Source organism: Rhineura floridana, chromosome 13 (genome assembly GCF_030035675.1).
Source record: "Rhineura floridana isolate rRhiFlo1 chromosome 13, rRhiFlo1.hap2, whole genome shotgun sequence".
Taxonomy (NCBI): Eukaryota; Metazoa; Chordata; class Lepidosauria; order Squamata; family Rhineuridae; genus Rhineura; species Rhineura floridana.
The window spans coordinates 21,799,511-21,807,347 of record NC_084492.1 but is presented as its reverse complement, the minus strand read 5'-3'; the positions used below and the strand labels follow the sequence as shown (position 1 = coordinate 21,807,347).

At 44.1% G+C, this 7,837-nt stretch overlaps 1 protein-coding gene across 1 annotated transcript in view; it reads left to right on the top strand.

The window, feature by feature from the left end:
- Positions 1-3,811: 3,811 nt before the first annotated feature.
- Positions 3,812-7,837, top strand: part of RIPOR1 (RHO family interacting cell polarization regulator 1) — a 114,621-nt gene continuing 110,595 nt past the window's right edge. The window contains exon 1 of the mRNA XM_061594452.1: positions 3,812-3,908. The gene's annotated coding sequence lies outside the window, so the exon portion shown is untranslated. The remainder of the gene's footprint in view (positions 3,909-7,837) is intronic.

The window sequence follows — 7,837 nt, the reverse complement described above, 5'->3', positions numbered from 1 at the left end:
TTTCAATCTATTCTCTCCAACAGGTGTATCTGCTCTCCTTGAGCCACTTTCCTTGTGATGCCTTGCTAGTTCTGAGCAAGATGTGGGGTACAGGATTCTCTTTGCCCAATTCCTAAAAAGGTCTGTAGGTTACATCCTATCCAGAGGGAGACAGAGAGAGAGAAGGACATGGCCCACATCACTTTTGCAAAGTTACTAAGATTAGCAAAACTTACTAAGTTTACTTAGAACAAAACAAGGCCCTGATTAGAGCCAAAAGGAAGGAAAGCACAAATGGAGAGCCTCCTTTGAGAATTCAGGCTCAGGAAACAAGCAGAAGAGGAAAAGAAAGCTGAAATTAAGATATTACCACAGGAAGCTGCCTTATACTAGGCATACCTTTAGTGTGGCAGCACCTACCCTGTGGAATTCCCTCCCTTTGAATATTAGGCAGGGGCCATCTCTGCTATATTTTCGGGGCCTTTTGAAGACTTTCCTCTTTCAACAAGCCTTTTAGGTTAAGACCTATCCCAGTCTAGGTCTGTGTTAGAATTGCTTAATATGTTTTTAAATAATGTTTTAACCCTTTTAAAAAGTTTTTTTACATGTTTTTAACACTGTTTTGTTTTAATGTATTTTAAGATCTGTTTTTATGATGTTTTAAAGTGTTTTTAGCACTTTGTTTGCCGCCCTGGGCTCCTGCTGGGAGGAAGGGTGGGATACAGATTACATACATACATACATACATACATACCAGTATCCTGAGTGGCTGTCCAGGTTTGCAGGCAGAGGTCTTTCACATCAGGCATCACCTGGTACCTGAGCTCTTGGCGCATGCCTAGGAGTGAACCTGAGACCACCTGAATGCAACAGTTGTGTTCCATCACAAAACTATGGGCCTTCCTCATCAGAAGAGAGCCGTATACAGTACCATTGCCTAGCCACTGGAGAATTGGCAGGTGAAAAGTTTCTCTCGGAAGATACTGACAGAGCAAAATGCAGGGACCTTGGTGTACCCATCTATCAACAGAGCCCCAACTGGTGAATTCTTTAATAAAATGAGAGACGTGGAACATGCGAGCCTCCAGATGTTGTTGGACTATAACCTGGAGTGGCCGGTGCAGTGGGATAGTGCATTGTTGACATCCTCTTGATAGCTGCATCACTGGTGCTTGTCTGATTAGTACTGTGAGCCCTGTGGAGAACCTTTGGTAGAGTGGGTCAGGGGAGGAGGAGGACTGGGATCTAGGGAAGGGGCCCAGTGGTCTGCAGTGGGGGAAGAGGAAACCGGTGTGAAGATCATAGTAGTCTGCTGAGTGACAGCTCACTTCTGAGGAGTGGCCTGTGGCTAATGAGGATGAACATTTCATCACCCCACCTTTGGACAATTCTCAGCTACCTGAGCCACCTCCCGCTCTGCCCCTTGGATCAGAGGTGGCTGGGAGGTGTGCAGAGGAGGAGCCTGGAGGTGAACTAGCTGAGGTGTCTCTGCCCCTGTTGCCAAGGATGCACTACTGCTTGCTCAGGCGCAAACAGATCAAGCCCACTCTCCAGCCCATTCATAAGACTGTGCATTTGCTGGCCCAGTCCTCATCCAAGAGACAGTTCTCATGCAAGTTGTGTGCCCATCCTGATCCTACTTAAGGAGTCTCAGGAGGCATGTCAAATTGTTGTGACAACATCTTTGCTTGAGTAGCCATGGCTAGAAATGCCTTTAGAGACATAAAAACCTGTCCTATTTGTAATTTGATCTATGTACCGCTTGAGTGTTAAGTTTTGAATTAAAGGTAACAGAGAAAAACACGTTAGTGATACCAAGTCTGATTCCGAGGAGGGTTAGCCAGGACAATTAGAGTGGCAGCAAGGGCAGGGCTATGCAGGCATACCAGTATGAGCACCAAATTGGCTCCACCAGGGCACCTGTACAGCCCCAACCTCAACAACACCCTGACTACAACTCCCATTATCCGTAACCATTGGCTTTGCTGGCTGAGTCTGCAGGGAGTTAAGATCCATCAATATCTGAAGGGGCACAGGCTCCCCATTCTTAATATAAATAAAGGAGGGAGAAACAATATTGTTGGAAAGGTACACTGACCATTGATAATTTCTAGCAACGACATTTTCCAAAGTCTCTTACGAAGCTGACTTTCCACCCTACTTGTTCTCCTTACATATGCCTGATGCTCTTCTCTTTCTCTTGCAATAACTATGCTTTCTTATTACTGGGGAGTTTCCAGTCTCCATCCAGGCCTGCTGTCACTGCTGTATCTTGGTGGAGTGAAGGCGAGAGTGGGGAGGAGAGGAAATGACTGTTGTTTCCAAAATTGGAAAAGTAGCTTTCCGCCATTCCTAAGGTCACACCTTCAGCACTTAATGTTCTGTATATGAAAGTTCAGAAGATAAAAAATATTTGTAGTTCAGGCATATTCTTTTTTTTAGTTTGATTGAAGGAGTGAAACCTGTTTGATCAGAGTCTTATGGTGGGTCAGGGAAAAATGAACACACATACCAGTGGATAATCAGTGGCAATTTTCAGGTAATTAGGTAACACTTGATTGTTTTGGGGGGGAGCTCTTCTTTAGATGGTAATTATTACTAAACTTCAAAATGTGGCGAGCTAGCCTTGCTGTTTGTGGGGCACTCCTCATTCTGCTAAGTGGGAGTTGGATTTCTGCACCCATCTCTTCTGCACTGATGGCACCACTGTGGGTAATTATAGTTCTAATCTATGCTTTTGCATCTGAGTCAGTATCAAATATTTTAACTGGAGCAGAAATGTCACTTGCCCTGTGAAAACGTGGGGTGCTAACCTTTTCCTATGCCCTAGCTTCTCCTGACTATTTATTTCCTTTTGAGTTATATAATGCACCTTTGAAAGGGATTAACAGCCCCCTTCGTTTCTTTCTAATATAATAATAAAAACATAACTGAATCAAATGAAGAGGCCATAATTGTGTTACAAATAGCAGCAGGGCAGCCATGTTGGCTTTTGACTCTTGCCTTCCTTTTATCCTTCAGTTCTCCTCAGATGAAGATCACAAAACTCTGAGCAGGGTCTGTGTCTTAATTACAACATTTTGGGTCAAACTAACTGTGATTGTTCGTGCGGTTGTCTGTTCATGTGTAAAATGGTGGTGGTGGAAGGGCAGTTTTGATTTTCAGATCAAAAGAGGTACATGGATGAAGTTAGCTGAGGCTTTATCCTCTGCCTTATCTCCCTGCCTTCCATCTCTTCAGGCACCATTATCCCAGCTGGATACCAGAAGTGAACCAGGCTGCAAGCAAATCTGTCATGGCAGCAGGAAGGACAAAGGGCAGAACATGTGAACAACAAACATGGCTGCCACTAGTTTGGCCTTGATGCACCAGCTTTCTCTCTCAACACATCTAGGAAGAGGCCCCCTCACTGATAACTAGTGACTCCAGGAGAAGACATATCTGTCTGAAAGTCTTATTTTTCCTTTTCTAGGGTTTGTTACTTTTACATGAAACAAAGTGACTTATATTGTACCTCGCTGGCATCAAAAGTATGTGCTTGGCAGTTGAGTTCCAATAGGTGTGCTGCGATGTTGGTGGGCAGTCTGCAGCACAGCGTTATTAGAGGAAAGTGTGTCTCTGTGTGCATGGCAGGAGGGAGCTAAAAAAGGATGTTTTAAAAATGTAGCATACTCTATGCACACTCCTGACAGGAAATGTCCCTTTGATTTTAACATGGTTGAAGCCAAAGCTACTCTGTGGGAGGTGGAGCATCAAGTGAGAGGCCGGTCATACGTGTCCAGAGAGTAAGGAAACTCTTTGAGCCTGCCCTGCTTAATCGGAGGAAGAGAATTCTTAGCTAACACACCCAGCCAAGGCAGCTGATCACAGTCTGGCTGAACTCAGGATTAAACTGGATTTCTAGCCTCTGGACTGAACCTCTGGGATTGGTGAGTATGTGGTTTTAAGGTGCTGACTTTCAGTCACTAAATTGCAATGAGAAACGGGCCTGCATCCCCCCCCCATGGATCTTCATCTGGATCTCTATGGGGAATTACTTGACCAGAGTGTGAAGAACAACAGGATTGCTGGAGAAATGGGGAACAGACATTTGAACCCCGGTCCTAAATCTAATGTCGAAGTTGGGAGGTCATAATTTTTGATACGTGAGGGGTATTTTTTTTTTCATGTATATGTGCTATTTGCTTGTGTGCAGTCCTACCTATCTCTTTGTTTCTGTTTTTTCAGGACTGTTTCATGTTTAAACCCCTGGTGCGTGTAAACTGTAATGATTACTGCACTGCATGAGAGTGACACTTATTTAAGACACAGTACCTATTTCTATTTCCTTACCCGTACAGCTTGTTTGTATTTCATTTTTATTTTGTACCCTGGTCTATCTGCTTCTCGTATCTGTTGTGGTTATCATGCTGTTTGACGTACTTGGGAGCCCAACATCCCAACTTTCCTAATGTGTACCAAACTTTGAGGAATTCTGATCACTGTGGCATTTGGGGGACTGGGATGCACTGGACTTGTCAAAAGGAACCAACTGATATGAGGAAATTAGTATTCTGGGTTGTGTAAGAAAATGTATTCCCATTAATATGTTAGAGAGTAACTTGCTCATTTGAGTTCCTGTTGTATCACAAATCCCTGAGCTCCAAGTAGCATTTTTTCCCCAAATGGGAAGATAACAAATTCAACACCCCAAAATTATTTTTTGGTATTTTATTTTAGAGTTGGCCAATTATATCTTACCTGTGCCGTCTGATTGTGCCTTGCACAAGAACTTGTGTTGGCAATCTCTAGGCTGCATTCACACCATACATTTAAAGCACTATTATTCTACTTTAAATAGTCATGGCTTTCCCCAAATAATACTGGGAAGTGTACTTTGTGGAGGGTGCTGAGAGTTGCTAGGAGACCCCATTCCCCTCACAGAGCTACAGTTCTTAGAGTTCCCTGGGAAGAGGGATTGACTGTTAAACCACTCTGGAAATTGTAGCTGTTTGAGAGGAATAGGGGTCTCCTAGCAACTCTCAGTACCCTGAACAAACTACACTTCCCAGTATTCTTTGGGGAAAACCATGACTGTTCAAAGTGGAATAATACTGCTTTAAATGCATGGTGTAAATATGGCCCTAGTTACACTACTGACTTCACTTTTTAACTTAACATAAAGCAAGTACCCATTTTTTTCCTAAGTCAAATGTTCGGCTTGTGTGAGAGCATTTGCTGTCTAAGGCTGCCTCTGGGCATGCCCTTCCATGAGCTCACGGTGCAGCTGGACCTCTTGAACCCCACTCCGTCAAGTCAAACATGCTGTGGGCCAGACCACCCCAGCTACAGGGCTAAAGATTGCTTTGGAGATGGCTTGTCTGTGAATGCAAGCATGTGTGAACTTGTGTCCATCTGGCCTCCTGCATACACTGCATGTGTTATGTGTATACAGAGGCGGGGGGGAGGAGATGGTTACCATGGCAGAGACAGACCTTGGGGAGAGCTGGCTTTGTTTGGAAGGAAGCACATCTTGATTTCTGCAGCCACTGCAGGTTGAGAGCCTGCCAAGGAGACTCAATGGGAACAGCAGATAACACGGGAGGCTTCCTCTTGGCCTGGCCTGGGTCACCCGGCCTCTATCTGTTGCACAGATCCCACATGTATCCCTCCTTGTGGAGTTTTTATTATTGTTAGCTGAAAGGAAGTGCCTCAGCAAATAAATTCCTCACTCTCCCAAAAATTAACTCTGCACTGCTCGGCTGCTGCACAGAGGAGTGGGGAGATAGACATTCCCACCACACTTCTGTCCGCTACACATGCGTAATTGCTAATGCACTAAGAAGAGGAACAGCAGACACAGAGCCAGATATTGAGGGAAGGGGTGACTGGCTCTTGCATCCATACAGTGGGGCATCCTATGTCAACATGAATATAGCAGAAACCTACACCCATTAGCCCCAATATGATGGGCTGCTTATTCTGTTGGCTTCAGAGTACATTTTGCCCATGGGGAATTGATCATGTGAGGGGGAGACACGCTATGTTCTCAGACGGTAGCATGATATGCCATCGCTTTCAAAAAGCCTGTTGCACAGTTCTGCTGCTGACTCTTGATATATTTTACCAGTTTCCATTCATTTTTAAATGGGCCGCTATTGTATGTTTCGAATAGATTGTTATCTGCCTGGAGCTCTAGGGACTGGATGAGATTAAAAAAACAAAATCTAGATATATTAATAAATAAAATGAACAATTACTAGTTTCAAACAAGACAGATGCTAGTATTCCTACTGGCCTTGATTATTTATTTATTTATTTATTAGATTTATATTCCACCCTTCCAATAGGAGCCCAGGGTGGCGTTATATCCCTTCTGCTCTGAGACACCTTACATGTTAATCCTAAATGTGTAGAGCAGGAGTTGGGGACCTGTGGTCCTCCAAAGTTTGTTGGACTCCAGTTCCCATAAGCCCCAGGCAGCATGGCAAGTTGTCAGGGATGATGGATGTTCCGTTGTGTCTAACAAGTTCCCCAACCATGGCATAGAGGTTTTATGTGGGTTTTCTTTTCTTTTCTTTAAGCACTGAGGGAAAGACACACACAATCAAAGTTATCTGATTCTTAATTCGTGCTACCCAGGGCTCCTTTGAAAGGAAGGGTGGGACACAAATAAGTAAGGGTCGCCAGCCTTTTTGGGACCTTGGGCACATTTGCAAACCAGATAAACTGTTATAGGCAGCACACACACACTGCAACCAAGCATACACACCATAAGCTATTATACAGGCTACAATAGAATGCTTGTTTCAAGCCTCATCTCATTGGGGAAGGGGATGTGGGCACTAGGGAAGGCCTGTGCAGGCACATGTCCACCCATGGGTGACACATTGGCAGCCCTTGTCTTAGAAGACTAAACCTTGGCTCTCCTCTGGCTAATTTCTAAGTGAGACACGACTCAAATTAAGCTTAAATAACATAGGTGTTGCAAGAGATTTAACCGGAGCTGGGCCACAGGCCCCTGGCAAAGGTTGCATAACAATTGCATATGTGAATTTATATATATATAAATGCCTATGGTGGCTGGGGTCTTACCTGCCTTGCTTTTTGCAGTATTCCCAGCCACCCTGTAAGTAAGGTAAAGTTTTTTTAAAAGGGGAGGGGGAGAGATAGGAGATTTGGGGCTCAGAGCAAACAACCCATCCTGGGGCTCAGGCCCCTTGGGCCAGCCCCTAACAAAACCCCAGCCCAAAATAACAATAGTAATCATATGCTGCAATTTTAATAAAGGTATCTATTTATTTCCTACCTCTTATCAAACGATACATGAAAAGGCTTAATAAATAATGGATAAAAATATACAATAAAACAATACAATAAAATACCCAACACGAGATAGTAATAAAACAACAATAAAAGCAGATAGATTAAAAAAAACCACCAGTAGCCAAATTAGAAGGGAACAGCAGCGGCAGTCGGAAGATAAAGCAAATACTAAAAGCGAGATAATAGCAAACCCTCATACTGAAGTGCCCACCTGTCTGAAGCAAAATGCTCCCCTCCATATATAAGGTAGTGATTTTCTACATACTTGGGGGGAAACAAAAGAAGAAAGGAGCCCCTAATGGCCTATAGGAAGCAGAAGTGGAACTTAGAACAAAACGCTGCAGTGTGAGGAGAGCTTCCTTCTGCACGCTCCATTCCCATTCCCTCCCAGTTTCGCACTTCCCCACCCCTACCCCATCAGTCAGTCAGTATTCCGTTTCCACGGAATACTGGGTTCACATTGGGTTGTCTTTGAGCTCCCCCCTCCCCCTGGTTTTAGTGTTTTCCCCATAAAGATTTCTTGTACTTATACATCCCTGATGGTACCTCTCTC